Below are 26,575 nucleotides of genomic sequence, written 5' to 3' on the forward strand. Positions count from 1 at the left end.
TGTCTTTGAGCTCTTCAAAGTCCAGAGTAATAAAAAACAGAATTGCAGAAAAGGAGGGTTAGGGAAGATGAGGAAAAAAAATAATATATTTGTTTTTAAACTCATTTTTTTGATCCACATCTCTTACACAGACGGAAGTTTTAAATCAAGCAAATGAAACCTTACCAGGGTTCACCTTTGAGCACAGGGCAGAGGTAGAGATGGCTCCAGAGGTCACTTGTGCCAGTGCAGCAGCCAGCAAGAGCCAGTGTGATTCTGGTTAAATTCAGGGCATGTTCTGACAGCACAGGCCCATCTGCTCACCCTCAGCCTGAGAGTCAGGTCTGCTCAAGTAACACAGAGATGCAGCTCCTGCTCTGCTCTGATTTTTTTTGCCCCTTCAGATGCCTTCAAGAATTTTTCAACTGCCCAAAAGTTTTCTAACAATAGGAGAAAATGGGCAGTGGATGCAAGGGGGGCAGAAAGGCAGATTAAAAACAGGAAGAAAATACCCAATAGTTTGTTGTTGGAGGGGATGGATGGATGGATGGATGGATGGATGGATGGATGGATGGATGGATGGATGGATGGATGGATGGATGGATGGATGGATGGATGGATGGATGGATGGATGGATGGATGGATGGATGGATGGATGGATGGATGGATGGATGGATGGATGGATGGATGGATGGATGGATGGATGGAGGCAGGCTGGCTCTAGTGGAAAGGCCAAGATGTTACTGAGCTGGGGGTGGAAAGGCAGTGGAAGTGATTATTGTACCAATATGCACTTGGAGCCATGCAGATATTCTGATGGACCCTCAAATGTTTTTGGCAGTTGTGTGGTGTTTGCATCTGTCATGAAAAAGCCCCACTCACTCCTCATAACTGCTCCACATGCCAAGAGAAGAGGCAGTGTCCTTCATTCTTCCTTGATCTTTGCTGCTTGGAACTCACATTCCAATGTGGTGAATTCCTTGTGTCTTACAGTGCTACAGCCTGGCCGCACCAAATTGGCTGAGGGTAAAATATTTCAGTGCAGTCATTAGCACAGCTTTGTTCCAGAAGGTTTTTCTGCACAGGATATGATGTATAGATGACCTCAAGTAAAGAACAAAAAAGAATATTAATACATTATTTTTAAGGAGGGAAAGCACACATGGGAAGCAGAGTAACAGTTCTGATCAGTAGTGGACAGAGAAAATGTGGGACAAAAAATTCAGTAGAAAGTCAGTTTTGGAAAGGGAGAGAGGCAGAGACACCTGAGCAAAGGCCTTGCAGACACTGAGATGTGGATGTTGCAAACTGAACCAGGGAAGAAATAAACAAGGATAGGTGTAAATACACAGGGTTTGGATGTGGAGCCATCAGAGTTTTGAGTTAAAGCTTAATCTCACCTTGCAAGCTGGGCAGGAGTTGGTGTGCATACGAGTTCAGCCTTCCATGGACAAAAACAGCAGGAATAAAGAGGACTCTGTCTGTTTGAAGCATTTGGGATGCACCTTGTGGTGCTGGAGAATAAAAATAAGGAATGCCCAAGTATCATTATGATTAAATGAATGGAAGTAGTATGGCAGGGTTTTAATTTGCAGCTTAATTTTAAAAATGAAACAACAAATACAAAACTGCAGAGGTGGGGGAGGTTGTTTGTAGGGCTTTTGTTTGCTTAAGAAAGGATATTTTCTCTGCCCCAGTTTGGGCTACAGATGGGTCTCGTGGGATTTGCTCTCTGACATACGGGAGATATTCAGGCTTTCAGATTTCATTACCACTTTCTTCATTATTGTGCCTTGAGGAGCCATAAATAACACATGGCTAATTTGTGAATATGGCACGTTCCAGGGGATGTGTGTATATTAAGCAGGGCACCTTCTGACATTTGGTAATTGGTTTGCAGATTTGTTATATAATTTCATGAGCATTAAGTTGCTAAGAGGAAAAAATCTAAATTTATGTGATCCAAAATCTGCCCTCATTGTGCCCCTACAGCAGCTGTGCTCCTTCGAGGTCTGAGGACAGATTTTAAGTCAACAAGCACATCAACTCAACAAGCACATCTATTTTTTCATTTCTTGCAGTTTTAGTAAAGCAATAGTTACATTCTTCACAGCATCTTTCTTTTAATTAAAGTTTTTCTCTGTGCTTGTGTATATCACTGAACAGCTCCTAAGATGCAGGCAGATTTTGTCTGGTGAGAAATGAGGTTTTGTTGGAAGGTGCCTGTTTGGTATTGGGGTGTTTTGGGTGTTAGAACAAGTCACATGGCACTGGCATTTCAGCTGGGCACTGAGAACATCTGCAGGCAAACACTCTGTGCTGCCTTCCCTTAGCTCCCCACCCCAAATTAGTTTCATTTCCCAAACCAGTTTGCTCTCAGGCTGTCTGGTAATCCTGCTCTCCTGAAGCCTGGGCATCAGTCCTTGGAAATGGGCTGGGGAATGATTTGAGGCTTTGTGTGAGAAGCACCTGTCTGAAATAACGGCATAGGACAAAGATTAACAAAGAATATTATCGTCCATTTTTTGTATTATTGGAATCAAAAGTACAGAGCAACGGAACATTTCCCTGATTTCCAAGCTGAGTTGTCAGTGTTTGTTTTCTCCCTTGCACAAGAACAGACACACCTCTGTGTGCATTTCCAGAGTGCCCTGGCTTCCCTGGCTGTGCCATTCCCACCCGGGAAATGCTGGAGCTGCGGCTGCCAGGGAGCAGCCAGGGCCACAGGAGCAGCCCCTGGCACAATCCCTGCCTTTGTTCCCCACTGCCAGAAATGGGCCCTGCTGTGGAGCGGCCGTGGCTCTCTCCCCTGCTTTGAGTCAGGCCTGGATAATGCCGCCACTTTGTGTCAGGGCGTGAGGGGAGTGTGCCTCCATTTTGTATCAGTGTGTGCATCATTCTGCCGTTTTGTGTCAAACCATGAGTTACTCCATCATTCCTTTTATGGACAGAGGCTGAATAAGGCTCAAGGGCTGAGGTGTCCCATAAGAGTTAGAACATCCTCAAGCTGCTTCTCCGGCTTCCTTTGGCACACACCCCCCCATCTTTGCCTCCCAAGTGATAACATTATTTACAAGTGTGTTGTTCTACAGTTCCCATAACTTGTAGACTTGAATCCTGGAATGTGAACAGCAAGTAACATGGCCTAGAAACTGAAGTGAGGTCCATAACCTGGGAACCTGCACAGGGATGTGTGGGCACTGGGGACTTGTACCCTCCACATATGAGGTTATGAGCTGTGGATAATGGTTAAGATCAGACAGCTGGGGGATTACGAGAGGAGGAAAGAAGATCAGCCTGGATCTGGAATTCTGAGGACTTCTGTGCTTCTGTTACATTTTTCAAGTTCTTCTACTTAAGCAGTACAGTATTAGGGTATGTAGAACTGATGCCGAGTGAAACAGAAATATGGTACAAGTTCACTAAAACCTTGCAATTTCCTCTTCCTGATCTGAGTCTGGTTTTGTTGCAGCATGGATCCCATCATCCCAACTGCAGCACTGAGTGCAAAGGTGAGATTTGCCTGCTGGCCAAATGTCCCTGCTGTCCACGCGTGGCTCTGGCTGTCCTGTATGCTGAAGAGCAGAGCCCCCTGTGCCTTGTTGTGACATTGGAAATGCCAAGCACCTGCCATGGGTGTTGCCATGCGTCACTGCAGCAGGGATTGAGGTAGCTTGGGCTGTAGGAGGCTGGCTCAGACCAGGCAAGGCACCAACATTTTGCCTTTCCTTTCTAGAGTTTCACGTCTGCTGGCACGTGGAAAACTCTCAGAGGCTCCAGCTTGTGTTTGCCCTCTGCAGAATGCTGCTGGAGCTGTAGGACATTTTACATCAGAGCATCAACCACTGAGCCAGGAGGAGGGTGCCTGGAACGCTCGTGTTCTGTGGGGCAGAGACACAGAAGGGGCTCTCTCATTCCCACAGGGAAGGTGAGTGACTGCAGTGCTGTGCAATATTGCCCAGGAGAAGTCACAATTGCTTTCCTGTTGGTAGGTGGAGATCCTTAAACGTGTCTGGAGCCTGTGCTTGGGAACAAATGGTGTTTTTGCAGAGTCTGATGGGGTCACAGCTTTCCTGCTGAGCCAAGGTCCTGGCCTCTCCTGTTGAATTCTAGAGCCAGGCCCTGCTCCCTTGGGCTGAGGTGTGCTGCAGCCCTGCCAGCAGTGTGTGAGGCCATCAGCTCTCCCAGATCCTGGTCCATGTGGGCACGTGGGTCTCTTCCCAGAGGCTGTTTGTGCCAGGCAGGCAGGCAGTGGTTCCCTCAGGCTCCCTGTGATGTGCTCCTTGCCTCAGGGAGAGTGTCCCCTTCAGAAGGGGCTGCGCTGCAGTGCAGACAGGCCTTGTTTGGGCACCTTGGTGTTGTTACATGGGCTCTTGGCTCCTGCTCACAGTGGTGGGCTTGGCTTTTTAATGAGTCCTGAGAAATTCCATTAAAAAAATCAGTCTGGGTTTTTTTCTTGAGGAAAAGGCAGTGTTGATAACAATGTTTTGCAAACAGTTTTGTCAGTTTTTGTCATCTTTGAACACGTCCAAGCAGTCACTGAGGGGTTATACTGGGCTGGCTTCAGCTTTGCACTGCTGGAACTTGGAATACTGTGGGGTTTGGTGCTTTTCACTGCAAATGGCCATAAAATAGAGACTTTCCCATAAAGCAGATTAGGGAGGGTCTTTGATACTTCCATTCAAAGAACAGCTCTTCCAGAGGGTGAGCATTAACAAGATGGTAGTGTCACATTTTCATGACAGGGTTCTGCCTGAGCAGATCATTAGGGAGAAAGGATCAAAGGCACTTCCTCCTGTTACATTTCAGGTGGACGTGAGTGTGGCACTGGCAAACAAGCTCAAGTAGCAAACTCCACAGGAGGGGAAGCTCACTCCTCCCACCCATCTATCCTTTACATTTCCTTCCAGTGAGTCACAAACTTGTGGAGTTTCAAAGGAGTTATGTTTTAATCCAACTGCAAGGGCTGATAAAGCTCTGATCAGAGACTTGGACATGAGAAGAGATGTTGGCTCTCCTTCATTGCTAGGGAGCAAGACCCAAATACCATGTTAAACAATTAAGTGTTTAATTCTGACTGGCTTTCCAGTAATCTCCTTGGTCTAGAATTGCTTTTGTTTTTTCATAAGGGTTACTTATCTAACAAAAAAAAGAATAAACTGCCTATACAATTTTAGCCAGTGCGGTAGGCCAAGAAATCTGACTTTGTAAATTTGACTAAAGTAGATTGGTAATTTATTTAATTCTAATTTATTCACATAATTAAAAATTCTAAATTTTACCAAATTAGGAAGCTGATTTCACATGTAAACCTCCTCCGCTCTGTGTCTACTGGTAGGACACTCCGTGCTTTCTTCCCTGGATACAAAATATGTAGCCTAGAGCCTGAGGACACTGGAGCTCTCAGATCCTGGTCTCAGGGTGTTCTGCGAGCAGGAAAGGCCCTTCCACTGCCTGATGAAATCTGCTGAACTTGTTGGTCTGCCATCACTACACTGATCTCCGAGTGGGAGCAGCTCCTTGTGCAGCTCAAAGACAGCAAGAGCTGAACCCACGTTAAATTGTGTTACACAATAGGATGGTAAGGCATGGATCCAAAGTGCTTCTCAAACTTTTTACAGATCCTCCAGCACATTTGAATCGTTTGACAGAAAAGAATAGGCAAGGGCAACAATGATTGATCCATGTTTTTAAGAAAAAAATTGAAGCCATATTTCCACCAGGGCTTTGGACAGACATTGATGTATTTATCGAGAAAGAGCCCGTGAGCGCCAGCCTTGGCATCCCTAAAAATGTATCTGCTGCAGGAATTTACAGCTGGGATGGAAGATTCATAGCTGCTCTCTTTATTTATTGGAAACAGCTCTTGCAGCTGAGTAAAGGCATAAATATGAAATTAAATCACAAAAACTATTTTGAAGTAGTGCTAGGGGTACTTTCTAAACCTGCGGGGCCAGGACAACTTGAAACTGATGTTGAAACACAATTGAGATGAACAGCATTTACTGATCCATTATTCCATCCCTTTACCGCTAACATGTAAAATCACAGATTATTGGGGATTGTGTGCTGTCTTCTTATATGTAATGCTTACCAGGAGGGCTCAAGGGCAGCACCTTAGGTAGAGGTGCATCCATGAATTTCTGTCTGGGTGATTTATGGCTTTCATGTCACTGTAAAGTTATTTTTATTGTTTATTTTACCAGCACGTGGTGTGAGAGAACTTTATATAATCTTGTAAAACAGCTCCATAAACAGCAATAGACTGTGATAGGAGTTCTCTGAGGCACAGAGAGGGGTGTGAATGGCAGTGTTGGGTAAATATTCTTTGTCCCTTTAGGTCACTGCAGATATTTGAAGTGGCCACAGCTCCATGGGCCAGGGACCATGGGAGAGCAGAGCAGGCTGGAGAAAGGGGCCAAACACAACCCACCCCCAGGAGCAATTAGTGTTCATGTGTTAGTTTGGATAATGATGATCCTTAGTTTCTACACAGCAAGTTTTCATCTCCACATCTTGCAGCTCCTTATCTCAATTCTGCAGGTCGCACAACTGATTAATTACACTAGCAGCAGTAGTATAATTAGTGCTGATTATCCTCTGGGCTTTTTCTTCTTTAATCATCTGTTTAATTGGAACTAAATCCCTGTTTATCAAATAGCATAGGGTTTAGCATCTGAAGACAGTGGATTTTGTTTGTCTTTCCACCTTGAACTCAGGCATTGTTATAAAAGCTTTAGGGATATTTCTGGGGGATTATACTGGATCAGGACTTGGCCTTTTTTAGTATCTGCTCATTTGTCAAATGTTTTGATGTTATAGTGAGTGCTTTCTTTAAAAATCTAGGAGAAAGAGATGAAGAATTAACAGACTGGAGACTCCCATAAATGAGGTGCCATATTTACACTGTTACTCCATAGCAGAATCCATGTGAGATGTAGAGGGAGAATACCTTGTGGAGAAACCTAGAGAAATTTGAATTGTCTTTAATCAGGAGCTGTCAGAATAAAAGAAAATACATGGAAGCAATGTGTGACTTTTTCTCAAAACATAAACGCAACAAAATCTGAAGAAACAAGGACTGTACCATACTTGTGCACTAGGTGCTCTTTGTATTATCACAGTGTGGTTATGGACAGGACAGCAGAGAAGACAAGGAACACCTGGAGCAGTGGTGGAATGGCCTAAGAAAGGGAAGCAAGTCATGCTTGTTTCACCTCAAATCTCTCAGTAGGTCAGGAGCTGATAGTTCTTACCCTTCATTCAGCTTCCACTGGGGCCTTCTGCTTCCCTCCCCTCTCCTGCCCCCCACAAACTGCTGTAAAATAGTTACTTATGATGATGAACAGGTTTTTTTTTCTAGTTTAAACTCCCTCAGTATGAAGATCTTTCTCCTTCTGTCGTTCTCTACTTCAAAAGCCAATGTAATTCTTTGTCATTCACTAGCTCTGGGCATTTTGCCCACTGGGATCTTTTTTCTTCCTCATTTTGGTAGCAGCAGCACATCTTGTCTAAGTGAAAGGAGCACAGGGGAGAAAAGTCCCCTCTTGATCCCACCCCAACCCAGTGCTTAGGAAAGGGACCTGCTGCAGATCTTGACTGGTTGTTTGTCACACAGATTAGAACAGGAAGGATTTGGGCAGTGCCAGGAACATTTCTGTGGCTGTAACCCGCAGTGTCTCCACGAGCTGCTGCAGACAGTGAGGCTGTGCAGCCCCTCACACTCTCACCTGTGTGCAGGGGTGACCCAGGCCCTCTGCAGGCACTTCTTCACCCACTGGCCTTGGGCTGCCCAGCTGTGCATCTCAAATATGTTTGGGCTGCATTTAACCTGGGTGCTCAAGGTATTCTCATGATTCTACGGCTAAAGATGTGCTCAATCTTTCCTCTGGGTGGAAAAAAATAATCTTTTTTTATGGTGACTCATCGTGATTTAACATTACCATGTCCTGTTGATTGCTTATTTAAGTTGCACTAATGTAAAATGTTGTAGTTTGGTTTCAGGGACATTATTGAGTAGGGGTGGTGCATTACTTGTAATATATGATGTGTAACTGCACTCCCTGCAGATTTAGCATGAATTAATTTTTACTAGAGGAGAAATACTTGCCTGATGAACAAGTTTATAGAGAGAAAGAAGTGCTCATTTTCTTCTTATTTTCCACGACTGTGAAGCTCCATTCTTGTGTTACTGCAAACTGAAATCCCAGGCTGTGATTCTGTCCCAGTGCAACCCTGACTCTGAAGTTTGAGTTCCCTTTTCAGGCTGATGTCTCTCACCAGTTCACTGCAGAGAAAACAGGGAGCAGTGAGATGGGAAACAAGCAGGAGATGGTTCACAGGTGGCCTTTTTTCTTCCTCCTGACCTTCCAAATCTATGATGCTGCTGAGTTTTAAAGGACAAGCTGCAAGAGGCACCCAAAATGACATCATTAGATCCTATTAGCCTTTTAGATAATTTTTCTAATATTTCTAACCTTTCCAAATGCAGTAAATTTACCTGGGCTTGGCTGTGTTTTGAGGTTTTTTATTAGATTTAACGTAAATCCATATTTACTTCTTTAGTTCTATTTGTCCCTGCTGCAAACACCATTTCATGGTCACCTGTTGTACTCCTTCCCACAGCTGGCAGCCCGTGAAACACAGGCAATACCCCAAAACACCTCCATCCCTACCAGTGGCCTAAAATGCTGGAGGAAATGAGCACCAGTTGTAGTAGAGTCCTTTGGTTTTTCCACAGTTGCTGACACTTTGTGCTTTATGTCTGGCAAGGCCTTTTGGCTATGGCAGTGAGGAATGCTGGCAGGATGTGGGTTATGGATAACTGGGCAGGAACTCATGTTCCTGTCAGTGTAACATGAGACCAAGCACAGAGCAAATGCCAAGGTGAGAGCCCTGAGCTGGCTCCACGGCTCTGGGTGGGCACTGAACACAGGTTGTGGGGCACAGCTGGGGGCAGGCCCAGTTATCCCTGCATCCATCACGTGCCTGCTGGCACCAAAGTGGGAACCAATTCCAACAGAAACAGGGAAACTCCCTCAGCATCAGCTGGGGACTGGAAGCACAGGTGCGAGAAAAAAGTGTTATCAATCTGTCAGCCCAGGAAAGGCAAAAATTAGAAAACTATTGATTTTTTAACATCATTAGAACCAGTACTGGATCGCTTCCTTGTGAGAAATGACCCGTCCTGGTCCTTTCCAATCCTGTTACTTTTGTAATGAGTTTTTATTAGGTAACCTATTTTCTGTAAATTATAGCCCAGATTTCTCAACAGATAGCAAACCATCTTCTCAGTAAGAATAGTTCTGTTTAGTTATGTATTTCACTTGGAAAAAATGTACTCTGCAGTAAAGTAAGAGTTATAAGGGAAGTGATATTTACAACAGATTTATGAATATAAAAATGTTATTTGCAAACCTTGGTTAGGTTTTCTTCCTTGTGGTACAAATTGTTCAACTTAAACCTATTCTTAAATCTTTCCCATTTAGGACTTGATGGCAAAGTCCACTGGTGAGGTGGTGAAGACACATTACTGGGTTTGATTCTGTCTCTGAAGCTGATGGGTTTTAGCTGCCTGTGATTGTCTCTGAATTCCTTTGCATCTTCCTGTGATTTTACAGTTTAACTCCAGATCATTGGATTTCTCATTGGGGGTGGAGGTGTTCCATTGAATACTTTTGGCTATTTTGTTCTGCCTAGTCAAATACTTCACTAAACCCCTGTTTTCGAGTCCTTTCTGGGTGGCCATCAGAGCACTGTAACTGACAGGACAACTTCTAAAAGAGAGACATCAGATGGATTTCTTCTCAGCCTACAGCCTTGAAATCATTTTTGCTGTTCCCCAAATAATTCTGGCATCACACACTAAAGTGGTCACGTAACAAGCACGCTGTATTTGTCCAAAGGTGCAGCATCTTTTTATTATATTAATGTGCAGTTTAATGAGAGAGCCCTGCAATAGGATCAGTCCCATTAATTTGTAGAGCTGTGTTCTGTACATTGTTGGCTCTGGAAGAGAAGTAGAACAGGTTTAGAGCTGATCTTTCACCTGCACACCAGATGCCTTAGGCTTAGTTCTGGTGTAAATAACAAAAGGTTTGGGGATTGTAGCTGTTGCTTTCAATCAACTATTTCCTATGCCCTGATTACAAGGAATAGTTGGAATTGCACAGAAACCTTCATACACCACCTTCTCTCAATGTCTCACAGCTTGGTATTTCATTCCTTTAATTGTTCTTATTGCATGTGTAAGGGGAATCATACAAATGGTGAGTTCAGCGTTGATCTCTATTGGCTATGGCATCAACATCTCCTTCCCTGAGTTCCCCATTCCAGCTCATACAACTGAAAATACGTTTATTCCTCAGCAGAGCAGAGTAACCAAAGCCCTCTGAGTCCATAGGTACAGCTGGCTTTGTACCTCTGCCCTGGGCTCAGATATTTTGGGCTGTGTTAATGTTTTATGGTGTTAAAACAATTTCTTTATCTGATGGGATTCTTGCAGCATAATAATTAGGCTGGGTAATCCCATCCAGTCACTGCAGGGCTAAAGAAGAAAAGAGGATGCAGTTACTGAGCAAGGCTGTCCATCCTGGGCAGTGCTTGTGGATGGCTCCAGGAGCATGGCAGGATGGTAGCAAAAAAAATGAAGCCTGCCACTGAAATCTTATTCCAGGTTTCTGTAGGGTTTTGGCACAGCTTTAGTGTTTTCATTGAAAGGAGACCCTAGTGTAACACAGGGAATTGCTGCTGCTGAATTTTCGTATTACCCAGAGGGTGCCAGCAAGGGATATGGAACAGATGCAGTGTTCTCAGAGTAGATGAACCAAGAGAGTAAAACTTGATTAAATGAAGGACCTAAAATAAGTTGTATAGCAAAGCTAGTTTTGTACATTTAGGAAGTCTCAGCCTCTAATCCCCACTACTGAGAGGCTGAAAAAGAATTACCAGGTGAACAAAAACTCAGTGTGAGAGAAATTCTGGGGTTTGTGTATTCGCACCCTACTCCTGTGACCTCTCTTATCAGATGCAGAAACCACCATGAACTGAAGGGGTTTGGTTGGTCCTGCTCTGTCCTCCCCTGCCCTGCCCTTTCCTCCTCCCTGTCCTGTCTTCCTTAGTGCAGCAGCTGGCACTTAAACATTGCCCAAGGGGATTTGATCTCAAGGATTCTTCATGCCTAAGAGCAGGGAGAGGAGAGTTCCAGCCTTGAATGAAGTAATGGGTAAACAACTGTGCAGGAGGACTCTGCCATGGTTTTAGAAGAAAACAGGATTGTTGGATGTGAACTTGACAAAATGGACATGGGGATCAAATTAAGGGGAAGCTGCAAAGGGCAGTGCAGCTCAAAGGGTGACCCTGGCCCATGGCTGAGGGGGGGAGGGGTCAGGCAAGAGTTTCCTGAGCAAGTGAAGGGGGGAGATGTGATGTCCGAGGATGAGAAAGGTCAAAATAGTGCATAACTTCAGTTCATGGCTGCCTGTGCTGACAGAACAGTGCCTGGTCCCGTGCCCATGGATATTCAGAGCATGGATTTGGTGCAGCTCTTGGGAGAACCTGGGAACGACCTGGGACTGCTCTACCTCACTGCAGGGCTGGTCCTCACACGGCCTCCCAGGCTGGCTCCAAGCTGAGCATTGTCCCCCACAATCTAAGAGGTGAGGAGCAGCAAACAGTCCCATCTTGTACCCCCTTGTACAAGTGGGCAGTACCCATTGATCCCCCAACACGGGAAGACAGGCTCTGCTACCAGCTCTGCCACTGGGAATTTTCCTGAAAGGCTACACCTACCTCAGGATTCTTCACTGGAAAGTGACTGCAATGTAATGCAGCTGCTTTTCCTGCTCTGGAGTTTTGGTTAGCACCACGTGTTTTTATATCCCATCCTAACAAGATAAAAGAGGTTATGGATGAGCAAAGAGAACAACATAGAGGGTTTTATGTAGCAGTTGTTAAAATTAGTTGCTTCTACTTCACAGAAATTTGTAACAACCATTTTCTGTGTGTTCCACGTTAGGCTTCTTTTTCCCCCTCTCTTTTGTACGCCACAAAGCAACAAAAGCTCCCTCTCCCTCTTGCCATTTATCTTCTCCTTCCTTTTTCTTAAGGGATAGAAGAGAAAATGCAAAAAAAGATTTATGAAAAGCAGAACATCCTTTGAACATTGTGCATTCCATTAAACGCAGCAGAACCAGGGAAAAATCCAAAGTATTGTCAGTTCTGAGGTATCACCCCATCTTCCTTTTTGAATTAAAAGACATATCTAGGTCTACTATCTCTCCTTTTAGCAGAGCTGAAACTTGGGAGAATATGTTTGGAACCACCAAGTCTCAGGGAAATCTACAGATTTCAAAGCCCTCATCTCTCAGGAGTTTGTGCCTGAACACATCACGCAATTTGGCCTTATTTTTGCAGAAGGACTTCAGAAATCTTAGATTACAAGCCTGATGATTTAGAGCCTGATATTTTTTTCTCCAACAGGATCAATTGCTTCAAGTTTCTGAACCTGACAGAGCAACTGAGTCATTTATTTTTAAACATAAATCGGGAGAAGCTGTTTTTTAGCATTTCTATTTTCTTCTCCAAAAGGCATGTAACATCAGCACATCTGTACGAATGAAAATCATTTCCATGTGAGGACAAGCTGAAATCAGGCATTCTCAGGCAGATGACATTTATTTATCAGCATTCACATACTGCCTTATCAACACATGTAGGCACTTCTGGTTTTGAAAAGCTTCATTTATCACTTGTTGAATGCTTGAAGCTGAACTGCTCTTGCTGAAAAAATTGTTTCTTGGATTCACGGATTCTGACGGTAACTTTAAAAAAAAAAATCAAAAAACCCCGACCCACCTGTGTGTGTCTGCTGTGCCACACGGACCCTGAAAGTGGCCTAGAACCAGCAGGGTGGTGCATTTCAACTATTCAGAGTTTATACTGGTCATTACATACTGAAATTGCATGAAGTACATTAGAAATTAATACTGCAAGTTTCCTCTGTAGTAAAAATTGTAGTTACTCAACGGACACATTTTGCTTCCTGTTGGTTTTGCAATTAGCTGGTTTGTTCCTGAGAATAATTTCCTCTTCTTTAGTTTCAGAAGTTCGTATATCTTTTTTAATCAGCCAACACACATATTTGTCTTACAGACAAATGCATTATGTGCTCCATATTTCATCACTGAGTGGCTGCCAGAGATGCATTTCCATAGCTACTTCTCATGAATCAGCAGAACACCTCTATAAATCTCCACTGCCTATAAAACTTTTTAAATAGAGGTGTATCCTCATTCTGATGTTTTATAATCAGCTTTGTCAGAGACACTGTGGGCCCTCTTTCCTTAAAATATCGGCTTACTAAAGATTTCAAGCACTGTTTATAAGTGAGAGAGAGAATCCACATCTTCTATCTAAAATCATTAAAGGATAGACAAGCGTTCATAGCTGGGAAATTCTGGCAGAAGAATGATTCCTTTGCAGCAACCCATGTAATTAAAGAGAGGATGAACATTGGTAAAAAAAATCATATTCTTACTCTGCTCTCCTGCTCAGTGCAGGAGAGTAAGGAGTGATCACAGTTTGCCAAGCTCTATTCACCTGGCTGGGCTGGCACAGACAGGTGGGTCAGCTACAAGGAGTCAGAACCATGGGGCTCAAACAGCCACACCAGGACCTGGGACACAGAGCCTGGGAGAGTCACAGTCAGCCCAGGAATGGGTGCTGGGATGGAGTAATCCCAGCCACTTGAATTCATGGTGTGGGACAGCAAGAGGATGGTGGGCAGGATGGGAAAGGCAGCACCCAAAGCTCTGTGGTGGCAGGAAAGACATGGATTTTCTGTGGGCATTAATGTGTCTGTAATTCACCGGGGCACGTACACGAAGAGCTTGATGTAGCCACTGCTGCCTCCAGCAAAGAGCTAAACCATTTTGAGAGTCACTGTTAAAACAAGTCTGAGTGTTGTTTTCAGCAAGAGGCTGTGCTGCCTGCTCCAAAGGAGACATGCCTTCAGGTTCCTGCTTGAAGTTATTCCACTTACTGGCATAGGGAATAATAAAAGAAACACTCAATGGCTTAGGGCAAGAGCAGCTTCCCAAATAGACTTTAAGTGACAAACAAATTGGAGCAGACACTTGTATCCACATGAGCCTAATGGTACTTACCTTTGACAGTAAATGCACAGAATTACATCTGGCTGAGAAAGTCCCTGGGGGCTGGAAGTAACTGGCAGGTGGAACAGGACTCAGAGGAGCATCATTGCTCTGTCCCACTTGGTTTTGGATGTCTGTTTGTGCCCACAGCAGGAGAGACTGCTGGGATCTCAGAGCAGGTGCTGCTGGCAGGTGTGAGTTTTAGGTTGTTTTCAAGGCATGATATCATCTGTTACTTTCTGCCATTCTTCTCCTTGAGCCACTTCAGTGGTCATTCTGAAATAATGCCAATTCTGGGTTAAATCAAGTAGAAGTGCTTTAAGTGTCTGCATTTGCTGTGCTCATTTCACCTCAACCTTCTATGGCTCTTTTCCAAGCATGTCCCATACTTCCCTAGCTCTGTTTAGTCTGGGAAAGGTATAAGAAAATTGGCTGGAGGTCATATGGCTGCTCTCCATGCATAACTAATTCTTTATGGGAACAGACGTGAGTTGTAAAGAAAGTGAATGTCTAACTTTCCAAAAGGTTTGATGGAAATCTGTCTGGGAACAGCCAGAGCTGAGTACAGTACCTACAGTGAATCTTTGCTTACTGCACTGAGGACTGGTGGAAGTGCCATGTGCCAGTAACAGTATTCAAACCAACCTGGATTTAAAACCAGATGTCTGGGTGTGATCAGTCCCTTCTGTCTGGAACCTAAGGGGATGAATGCAAGTTTCCTTTGTCTAAAACTGGCACAGCCCAAAACAGCTGTCCTGGGATTATATTTCTGTGTCATAGAAACATAATTTCCATAGGTGTGATAAACAGTGCTGACAATTTGCTTCAGTAAGCCTGAGGAGTTTGAAGCATGTAACTGATCCAAATGGCAGGATTTCTTTGGTGTACACTAATTGCAGACATCAGGTTTGGGGGTGTCTGGGTGCTGTGGTGATGGGTCCTTCAGAAGTGCTGAAAGGTTGACAAAGTTGGGCTGAGCTGATGCATTTCTTGTTATGAGCAGCTGGATGAGCCCTGAGCACCACAGCCAAGTGATTAATTTCTGAATGGTGCTGAAAAGAGAGGGGGGTGCTTGAATAAATCAGTGGTGATCTTAATAAACTGGGAGCTTCTGGGTACTAAATCTGTCTGCATCTGATCTGAATTGCAATTACCTGTCAAAAATTCATCCATCATTGCAAGTTCCAGACAAACTTTCTGGCAGCAGATGTTTCAGGGAAGCTGCTTGATGTGGGAAGTTCCTTGTTTGGTGTGCAGCATGCCCAGGAACAAAAGCCAAAGCAGAAAACATTTCCCAAGTAACAGCAATAACTTCTGTGTCACACCTAAGCTGAGTTTATTGGTGAATATAATTTGCAAATGTGGATTTCCAGCATAAATCAGTCAGTGAAGCACTACTCGTAATTCAGCCCATCTCAAAGAGATGCAGTAATTCAGTATTTGTGTCCTTGTGAAAGCAGTGCTGTTTATAATCACTTTAAATTCAGCATTATTGAACCCCCTCTCTGGGACCTGCCAAACAAGTGTGGCATGTTCCAGCAGCCAGGCTGTGGGGAGAGCTCCAAGAGATTGCCCAAAGGAATGTGTCACACTCCCTCAGCTCCATGTGCAGCAGCTCTGGGGCCACCTGTGCAATCCACGTCTCTCTCACACCAAAACCCAGAAGAAACTGGGGGAAAAAAATATTTGCCTGCCACTCTCATTGACTTGCTGTCATAAGAGAAAGGGCTGAGTGTGGGCTGTGTGAAGGATTTCAGTTCAGAGTACCTAAACTCTAGTTTTTCACTGACATCCTCCCCACCATCTGACACGTGGCTGGTCCCTTCTGTGGCAGGAAGGCAGCGTAATGAACATTTCTCTGCAGCCATCAGAAGATTGTCACAGACCACTGCTGTTTCTCATCTGAATGTACACCTTGAAAACAACCTCTAGGGACAGGCTGGGCATATGATGAGAAGATTGCTGTCCCAGCCAAATAATACCCCAAAAGCTGTTCCACTGTCATCTCTGTCAAAACCCTCCCTTCTCTTTGCAGTTATAACAGCAGAATCCAGCGCTCTTCTCAATTTCCATTATATCAGGAATTTCCTTGGCACATTTTCTTCCTCTCTGTGGTCCTTTAAATCCGTGTTTCATTAAAAGCTGTTCCTAGCATAACTGGGAGCAATTCACTTGTAAAGTAACCGCTGACAGATGGATCCATTTATATCTTAGGCATGATGTGCTGGGCTCCTTACCTTGTCACCTGTGCCTGCTGTTTGAGGATTCATCTTTTGCTTGGGTGGCTCAGAAAGTCTCGGCCTCAGGAGCTGCACCAGATGTGTCATTCCCAGCTCTGGACAATGGATGGCTGCCAAAGGTTTGGAAAAAACCTCCTGCTTTGCCCTACTTCTCTCATCCATCAGTGCCCAGTGTCACTGGGGTAACATTTTCTGCAGAAATCAGGAGATATTTGAATATTGCTTGTCCACTTTTCTCCTTCATTTCCCTGTTATTTATTTCATTTTGTTATTTAGCTTGGAAGGGCTGTGGGTACTTTGTGCAGATCACTTCTCAGGCCGGGGACAGGAGATTGTGTCCCCTCCAAGGGGTTTAGTGCCTCAGCCCTGGCTCCAGGGCAACCTGTGCATTCCCCTGTGCCAAAGGCACAGAGGAGAGCCAAAGGACAGGAAATAAATGGCCAGCTGCTGTCCCAGGGTGCTGCAGGGGTGCCTGGGTCCTTCCCTGGATCCTGTGGGAGAGGTAATGAGTGGGGAGTGAATGACAAAGAACCTTTAAAGTGAGGATAAGTAACTTTTACCTAATGCAGTAGAGAAGCTGGAGCTGGCAAATGGAAAAGAGAAGAAGTGAATGGCATGGAAAATGGTGCTGGCAGGACACTGCATAATGAGCAGGGAAAGGTCATTGATATCAAGGCCTGGGCGCAGCAGGCACTGCAAGTGGAGGGAGTGAAACTAAGCCAGACTCTTTCCTCTCTTTATCTCTGGGAAAGGCTGCATTTTATGAGAAGGAGAATTCACGTTTAGCCTCAGAAGCATATGGAGGAGCAGGTGCCTGGGGCTGAAGGTGCTGTGGGCTGCAGGTGTCCCTGTGCTCACATGGTCAGCTGCCATCCCAGGGCCCCGTTTGCCTGGGACCGGCCCTGTGTCTCTCTGGGATGTGGATGAAGCCCTGGCAGAGGCCAGGGGACTCGTGGCTTTGGAGGCTGCTCGCCCCGGGGAGCTCAAGGTGCCAGCACCAGTCACACAGTGGCAAGCTTCATGATAAGAGGCAAATTGGTTGGAGCTGGAATTGTTCCCACTGGGTGTTTTTAATTTCATTTTCCTGTGGAAAGGTTATTGAAAAAGCTGTTCCAGGATCACGCATTCCGACAAGTTTAAAATTTAAACTTGTTCTAAGGGAGGATCACGTGTGTTTCAGACCTACATGCATCCCATATTTTAATACTGCCAAGGCAGCTGTGACCTCAGCACAGAAATGCCATGAGATGGAATGGCAGAAGCCAGACAGAAGGAGGACAGGGAGTAAAGCTTAAAACAGCCTCATTAAAATGTATTCTTCTCAGTTTGGAAAAATAATGAGAACCAACCCTTGATCCATTTTCCTGAAAGCAGTGATGAAATGCTTTAGAGGCCAGTTTCATTCTTATTAGTAGTTTTTTTATTAAGAAGGATGAAAACTATCTAATGTGATAACTATGAAGGAATGCAGAGTCATTTTCATTATGACCATGAACATTTGTTTGTGGCGTAAAATCACCCTTAGGCAGGAAAGCTCTCTACTGTTGCACACGTACACCTTTCAGCTGTTGCCTCATCCTGCTCTAACTAAATGCCTCCTTTAGGTGCCTCACAGGAAAAGTCCAAATGCCACAGACCAACGTGATGGGATTGTATTTCTGTCTTTGTCCATTGTGAACTCTAAGCTTCCTTTCACTGGAGATAGCAAATGTGCACTTGAGTCATTCCAAGGAATCCCAGCCCCTCCACCTCCTTAAACTCCGTATTGATATCTGCAGAAAGCAATTTAATCCATTTTTCCTTCCCACCCCACACAATGAAAAGACAAAAATCCCAGTTTGAATTGCATTAGCCTTCAGATCTTCCTAAAGATAAATAATGTTGCCTGCAGGTTTACAGTAGGGATTAAGTGTCTGCATTCTGAATAACTCTAGCAATAAATTAAAGGAAGGGAGGCACAGCCTTTAGCTCTTCTTCTGGAGCTTCGTTTCACACTGTGATTTTTACACAGCACTTTTGTTTCACCTGTGTTTGAGGACAAAATATAAAATGTTTTCAGAAAATATCTTCCCTTGCCCTTCCCTTTTCCATTTTCTTAATCTAAACATGAACTTTTTTTTCTTTCAGCTCCTCAGAACAGTGAGGCTGACAAGTGGTATTCCTCATGGAGCTGCTGCTTTGTGGCTCACCTTGGGGCTCCCAGCTCTCCACAGATCCTTCGCTTCTTCTGTGGCGAGACTCCTGATTTGGGCAGCGCTTGGTGACCGACGGCTGCAGCCAGCATGGTCCCCTCCTACCTCGGGAGGATATTCACAGGTTAATTGTCAGCTCTGTGCCCGAGGTATGAATGCTCCTTTCTGAATGAAAAGTTGGTCTGAAGATCCAACCAACATATTCCCATTTTTCTTACACAAAAGGTTGAATGGATACTAGCAAGAAGAAGTTGTATTTATTTTTAGGACCATAGTGTGGGTTCTACTTTTAAAGCACTTTGGATCAGCAGATCTCCATGTGGTCTTTCCAGATCTCCAGACTTTATCAGTGGAAAGGAAGGCACACTGTGAAGCAAGGAAATGTTTCCTTCTACAGTGTTTAACTAGAGCAGGCAGCTGTTTGCTTACATGTGGTGTATTTTTAACTTTGTATTTTTATGTCCTCTCCTAAAATCAGGAAGGCTGAGGACTGATTCCAAATATTTCACTCCCTGTTGGCTTTGGCATGTCTTCTTTTTTTCCCCTCCCCTCTGACTTTCCTTGGGTTTAGATGTTTGATTGGAATTATCCCTGTTTTGCTTCACATTATGATTAAGTAGGCTTTTAATACAAACACCTGAGCACAAGAAATCAAGATTAAGAAACTGTTCCGCTTGAATTAAAGCATTATGGCTCCTGAAATGGGATACCTGAGGTCTGGGATACCTCAGCTGTAGGAATCAGGTTCTGATAATTACAAATCCTATAGGAAATTTCAAAATTAATTGTTTCTTCTCAGTGAGGGCTGTGTAGTGTTTACCTGCCTGTGTCATTGAGCTAAGGCTGCTCTCAGGGCCCATGAGTCATACGAAACAAAGGACAGCAGCTAAAAAACAGTAAAAAAATACTTTGTGTGATTTACCAGCCTACTTGGAAACAGAAAGCAGAATTCTGTTTAGCTTTATGGCAGAGGAAGAGAGTTGGTTTTTGGTCTTTGAAAATAAATATGGCTCTGATTAGCATTCAAGGTAATAAGCAGCCCTGGCTGTAGAAAAGAGTATTTGTAGGATATCTTTTCCTGGCTGTTTAAAATGGAAACCGAGTCACTACCACTGGAAGACTTTTCCTTATCTAGCCTGCAGCCTTTCTTCTTTCCCTATTTCAAGTTCAGGGCAGGAACCAGCAGTGCTGCATCTGTGTCTGTGCCAGGAGGGGCTGAGAGCAGGAGGAAGGCAGAGGGACACCAGTCCCTGTTCCCTTCCCATGTTTGCAGCACGAGCCTCGCGTTGTGTGCGGCTCAGGCACCGATCCCTCGGCTCCCACAGGTCAAGCTCCAGCCACGCATTTCTGCCCAAAGAGGTGCCAGCAGACTCCTCTGAGCCAAGCCTTCTGCCAGAGGCACTGGGGACAGATTTCCCTGTGGGAAGGGAGCACTGAGGGACAGCAGGGGCTGGCACATTCCTCAGCAGAGGCTGCTGCTGGCACTGGTACGGGTGCATTGCTGCCCAGCAGGGTTTGGGAACAAGCTGCTGCTGCTGCTCCCCTGGGTGTCTCAGTGTATTCCTGACAGTGCCGTGCTCTTGGTTTTCCAGCCTGCATGGGAAAGGGACTGTTCTGTGGGCTCAGAAGGAGCATCTCCTTAGACTCATCCCTTCAGGTTTGACGGTGACAGTGTGCTAAGGGAGAACAGAAGGACTGAATAATGCAGAAATCCCTGTGGCACATCTGGGAAAAGCGCCTCTGCACTTCTTTCCCTAAATGCTGCAAACAGCTGGGAACTGCAGCTGTCTGAAAAATTTATCTGATTTCTAGAAAGAATTTTGATTCGTTTTTTTACATAATCCCCAAAGTGAGATTTTTCAGGTCTGAGGTGGTTCTGATTTGCAGTAAATGCTGTTTAAAAGACAGAGAGAGACAGACACTGTAAAGGGCAAAAAACTCCATGCAAGCAGAGTTGGCTAAAAAATGCCCAGAATTAAGGTGGGACCAGACCCTGACAGAGAGAGCCTTCCAGCAGCACTTTGCAACACCTCCCTTGGCTGATGTGCCACAGGAACTGGAAGCCATCACATCCAGTGAGACTTCCACCCTTCACTTGGAAGGGCACAGTAACTTCAGTGCTCATGGTTTTATGGGATCAGGAGGGGACTGTCCCCTGTCACCCCATAGGTGGAGGCCTCTCTTGGAGCTGAAGCTACGAGATGATCTCTGTTCTGTCCTTGTAACTACAAACTGTGGATTAATATTGAGGTAAGTTTTGAAGTTCTTCGAGCAACACATCCATATGGAGATAAATGACTTTAAATGCACCCTGAAGCAATTGTGGAAATTTCTATGCTAGGAACTTATTTGTATGAAATTGTTATTCATGTGGAATTGTGATAAAGCTCTGAACATAAACTGGAATTTGAAAACCTTGGCTTTTGGCTGCCTTTCAGGAAAGGCATTTTATTTTTACCCTGTGCTTGGTAATCCAGAATGAAAATCTAAATGAGATCAAAGGGTAGCTGCCATGTGCCATGTTGCATTGGTTGTGCAAGTTATTTTACACAGTTCTGGGAATTCTGGCACAAGTTGCCATCATCTTTTCATTCTCTCATTTATAAAACCTTGCCCAGTAAGGTGGCTGTGGGTAGATCCTGAGAGCAGTGCCTGAGGCAGCTGCTCAGCTTGTTCTGGCAGGAGCACAGGCTGGATGGGCAGGGCTGTTTGCAGAGCTGGTGTCCTCAGTGGGTTTGCCTCTTCTCCCTCAATTCTGCCTTCATCCCCTCTCCTTGAACTGTCTGGCTTGGGAAGCCTCTGCTGTGCTGCTTGTTCAAAGAGCAGGCTACAAACTGACAGGGAGAAATAAACACCGCTGGGTATTAATTGCTCCATCAGTCCTTGGCCTTAGGGTTGGCTCTGTTGCCTTGTGCACCAGCCAGCCCCGCAGCTGGCACTAAAAATGATTCCCTGTGAGCCTGCAGGGAGGTGCCACACGTGGGCCATGCCCCTAAGCATGGCTGTCTCTCGTGTGCTGCGTGCCCACTGTCAATTAAAACTGATATTAAAAGCAAAGATAACAAAGTGCATGGAGGTGCTGGGGGAAAACCTCCCCTTTTCACATTCCTGCGGTGTGCAAGTGCATCTTTGTCTTTGAGCTTCTAAGGCTAAGGATAAATGGATGAGTCTCTCCCTTCCCTGCTTTTTCTCCAAACGATGACAAAAAAATTGCTCCCTTGAATTCCAGTTCAAATTAATGGAAGTCTGGGGGAGAGGAAACAGACAAACCAACAAGGAAGTGTTTTATATTTGGGATTTTCTTTGCATCTCGTGGCAGGTGGGTTTGGTGTGTTTTACAGCTGCCTTCTGAAATCAGTCTGTTACTTTGCCATTCCTTTGTAAGAGAGCAGCAGTGCTGAATCTTTATCATATTGATCGTTCCCCAGGCTTTCATCTGGGGCCTGGGATAATACACAGCGTTGTTATTGCCTTGTTATTTTTCATTTGTATCCTATTGATTTGCTGCCGGGAACTTACAGGTCAATTTGCAAAAAGATAGGCTATGATTTATTTTTTCTAGAAGATGATGTCACAATGGGAATGCTTTTCCAAGGCTGGCAGGGCTTCAGGTTTGTTTTGTCTCCTCTCAGGAGGGCAGCGCATTCACAGATGGGCGGTGCAGCCCCACCTGGGTTCCCACCCGGAGTCTCCGTGACTCTCATGGAGCTCACAGGGGTGAGTGGCTGGACAGGAGCCCACACTTCAGCTGGAACTGTACTCTCAGGGAATGCTCTTCCTTCATTCCTCTCTGTCCAGCTCAGAAATCACAAAGTCAGTGCAGCTACTCTGATGTCAAAGAGAGGGGAGGAGGGGAGGAGACGCTCTCTGTGTCTGACCACGAGGAGCCACCAAGGTTGAGCATCCCCGGGTGGCAGGTGCTAAAAGCAGACGTGGAAAGTTATTTCTGGTGGATGTCTTTTGTTTGCTCTGCTAACATCAGCTCACTACCAAGCAGTATCAGCTCAGTTCCCATCAACTCTGTGCACAAAAGGCCCACCTTGGAAACAAAACAAGGACTCAAGATCTCCTCATCTTCACTTAGTGCTGTTAGACTGTAGCTACTGGGAAAGCAAGGATTATAAAAGTATGTGAAACTGCACTTTAATTCCTCCAGAACAAAACTCCTGCTGCATAATTTACAAGGGGTTGGTTTTTAATTACTCCATGCTAGATGTGCTAAGTGCAGCAGGCTGATGTATCCATACACTGTGTTGTGTGCTATTATTTTTCCCTGGAACCCATCCAGGTAAATCAAACCTGCAGTGAGGGACTCCCAGTTCATGTTCTGTTTACACTGCATTGAATTTTCCTGGCATCCTTTCAGCAGGAGCCATTTGACAAGGGAGATTTTTTATAGCACAGAACACCTTTTCCTGCCAGTGGAGATTTTCCGTTTTGGGATTGGTGTGATGTGTCCTCCTGGTTTGTGACACGGAATTGGATGCTGGTGTTAAACCATCCTCTTACCAGCACAGGTCACTGGGATTACCTGCCCAGTCTGGGAGGTTTTGTTCTAAATGACAGATCATTCATGGAGCTCCAGGTGAGACACAGCCCAAACAAAAGCCTCACTCATCATGTCTCCCATGGCAAGGGAATTATCAAGTAGCTGAACTGCTGCCCTTATCCTACAGTGGTATTTCAAAGAATGTCTTCATTTGTTTTCTTCTCCTGCTTGGCCAAGTTTTGTTTCACATTTTGACACCATTAGGATATAACTGTATTAGACAGGAGTGAGGTCAAATGAGATTTCCTGCTCGAAGTGGAAGTGTGAAGTCACAAAATGTGCTGTGGCTGGCTGCTAAATGTTAAATCTGGCACAGCAGCACACACGTGCACATATGTATACTTTTAAATACTTCAGTATGTATTTATCTTAGTATCTGAGGAAAAAATATTACCATGTTCCAAGACTGCTGGAAACTCTTAAGCACTGTTGTGCACTCAAATGCTATTTACAGACACCAAAAACATTCCTTCTGCAGAGAATTCATGACTGGTTGAGGTGAGATTTTTTTTTTTTTAATTGGAGAATTAATGAAAAATGTCAAATCCTTTCAGTAGTTACTAAGGGATCTTTGATTTTTACATGTTTTTATATAAAAATGTTCCTGAATATTAGATATAGAACATCTAACCTGTAGTTTCAAGACCTGTTCTCCTTTATAAGCATCTCCTTTATAAACTACAAAATGGTCAAAATCTTGTTTCAGTAGAGCTCAGTCAGAGTTTTTCCATCTGACAGCTCAACAAACACAAGGAGTTTCATGCTCTGCTTTAAGATTAAATATTGCTTTGTAAATCACAGTTACAGCTTCCCACCAAACCTGACTTCTACTTTATTTCAGAGACCTGCCAAAGGAAACCCTTGCACCTGTCAATGACTTGTGAAGAGCCATTCCTCATTTCGGAGACCCCTGCCAGGAATGGGAGATTTACCCATTTACCCAAGAGTATCTAAGTTCCTCACACAATCAGAAAATGCCCCAAGCCCCTTCTGCAATTGTGAGTATGGATATTTATTTCTCAGCTTGGATTTACTGATTGACTGAGACATTCTGACTGCTGCAGGGACACTTTGAGAAGCTGGGGTGTGTGTAGGGAACCAGTGAGCAGAACCCTGAAGTGAGCTCAGAGCCAGTGCCGAGCCTGCAGTCTGTGAGCAAACCCGTGCACAAACCCAGCATTTCAGAGCTCCTCTTCACATCTGGCAGCTAAACCAGATTTAGATTTGCCTCACTCCTTGTGGAAAAGGAAAAAAGCAGTGAAATATGAGTTAGGTTAGTGTCTGTCTGTACAAATTCTTCCTGGGTGATAAATAATGAATTGCATTAATTGCTGTTTGTTCCCGGTGCCTGAAGTAAGAGGCGGTTCCTGTCACAGCGCCTGACCTGTCCTTGGGGGAGCTCTCTGCCGAGGGCAGGGTCTGTGGTTTGCTGGAGCCCCGGCCAGTGTCAGATGGGTCAGCTCCTCTCGGGGCTGCTGCACCCTTGCCAAACCAGCAGGTTCCTGCAGGGTCACTGATGCACCTTCTGTTGGCTTGGCTCCTGGAACAGGAACGATTCCTGGCAGGAGCCCAAAGGGTGAATGAGGGCTCAGCCCTGGGCTAGGGACAAACCCTTTCTGTGGAGCTGCAGCGCAGTCACTGCATGGTAGTTCCCCACAGTAAGGAGCCCTTTTGGGCACTTGGTCTGTAAGGCCCTCCTTTCTTTTTGCTGACTCATGGAAGTACATTCCAGAGCTCTGGCAAGCCCCACCTTTGGCACAGAGCTGTTCCAGAAGAACTGCCCAAGCAAATCCAGCTCCTGTGTGTCACTGCAGCCTCGGGATGTGGGCTGGGCTCTCACAGGCAGCAGCAAACACGAGCTCATGTTACAGCAACGCTCATCTCCTCTGAGGTGCTGCTGCACAACAGGGTAAAACCTGCACCTGCCAAGGGCTGTGCTGCTGCACAGAGCCAAAATTCCATGCTAGATCAAATCAGGTGGATTAATGTCAACAGCCATAACCTTCAAGTGGGACTTGGAAATGCAGTCACTAGATTCTGCTGGATCAATCTAATTCTTCATCAATCTCTTCTCTGTCTTTTGATATCAGTAATTAATGTATGGGATAATAAATTATTGAGTGATAATATAAATATTTTTAAATTAGTCTTTTAAATATAACCTCTATTAGGAAGCAAGTGCTTCCTTAATATGAAAATCCATTGTCACAGCCTAGGAGTGATGAATGGATGCATTCCTGAGAGGAGGAATTAATAAGGCAAGTCCTGACTGTTGGGTTGGGTTTGAGTTCACACCGAAATTCAGCAGCATGGGGGTACCTGCAGCTGGGCTATGCCCAGGCTGTGCAGTCTCTCAGTGCAGCAGGCTGGCTGTGCAAATTGCTCTCTTTTGGTACTTCAGGTTCCAAAGCTGTCTCTTCCACGTTGGTCTGAAATAGGTTTACAAAATACATGTATAATGTATGTGCAGTGCATATTGCAAGGGCTGGGGGTTTGTCCTAAGCAAAACACAAACTTTGTCAGAAGTCTGTGGGAAGAGCTTTTTCCTGCACTGTAGATTTTATCCAGCAAATTCAACTGCTGCAGTTGCAGCTGAACTTGGTGGCCAAGTCCATTCTGACAGTGTCTGGCCCAGAATGAACAATCTCTTCTCTTTTCCCCACAGAATGTTCTTCCCTACTCTCTTGGTATTACTCCTTTTATATCATCATGCTTTTGTTAAAACTTAGAGTAGCCACTCAGAAAAATCCCTTTCCGTTTTCCCTCTCTTTGGGCAGGATGTCCCCCCCGAGGATGATGTGTCACTACTTGAAGACTGATCTCAGGAAGGACAAATCAATTCTGCAGTGAGTCCTGGTACTCCTTCTAACAATCAGCATTCCTGGTTCCCAGGGCTCTTCAAGGCCTAAAAAAAAGACCTAAAAACCTAAAAACCGAATATGCATATTCCCTGCAGTATTTTCACTGCCTCAAGACAGACAAAAGGATCTTGAAAAGTTCCTGCATCCATTCAGCATGAGGTAACAATAGACATTTTATCCCCAAAACACCACTCCAAAGGCAGTGTCTGATTGCCCATTTCTGAGGGACTCCAGAGCTCAGTGCCTTCTTGCATCCATTTAACTCAAAGTCCCTGGATGGACTCCAGGGCCACAGGGTGGGGTCACTGACCATGTGTTGTACAGGGGCTGAGTCTAAACCATCTGATGATCTTGGGCCCAGAAAATGTCTTACTCTGCATAACCCCCGTGACCTTTTCCTGTGTCGCTCATCTGTCTGCACTCGGAAAAGGCTGGCACGTGGCTGATTTTATGGAGGGCGTGCTGCATGTCCTGGGATCAGCCTTCATGTGCTGTGATTCCTTCTGCAGTGCTTACAGCCCTGTCAGAGACCTCAGTGCTGGGCTTTGCTCGGCCACTGGAGGGGCTTTACAGAGCCCATTGCCCTGTTGCTCTGTCTGGA

The 26,575-nt window shown here is 44.9% G+C and overlaps 1 long non-coding RNA gene across 1 annotated transcript; it reads left to right on the top strand.

Moving 5' to 3' along the window:
- Positions 1 to 3,732: 3,732 nt before the first annotated feature.
- LOC108962963 (uncharacterized) lies at positions 3,733 to 26,575 on the top strand. The gene is made up of 5 exons (XR_007777465.1): positions 3,733 to 3,907; positions 16,347 to 16,491; positions 18,500 to 18,713; positions 23,955 to 24,111; positions 25,891 to 26,575. It is a non-coding gene; the product is annotated as an uncharacterized LOC108962963 (long non-coding RNA).

The sequence above is a fragment of the Serinus canaria genome, chromosome 4, assembly GCF_022539315.1.
Source record: "Serinus canaria isolate serCan28SL12 chromosome 4, serCan2020, whole genome shotgun sequence".
NCBI lineage: Eukaryota > Metazoa > Chordata > Aves > Passeriformes > Fringillidae > Serinus > Serinus canaria.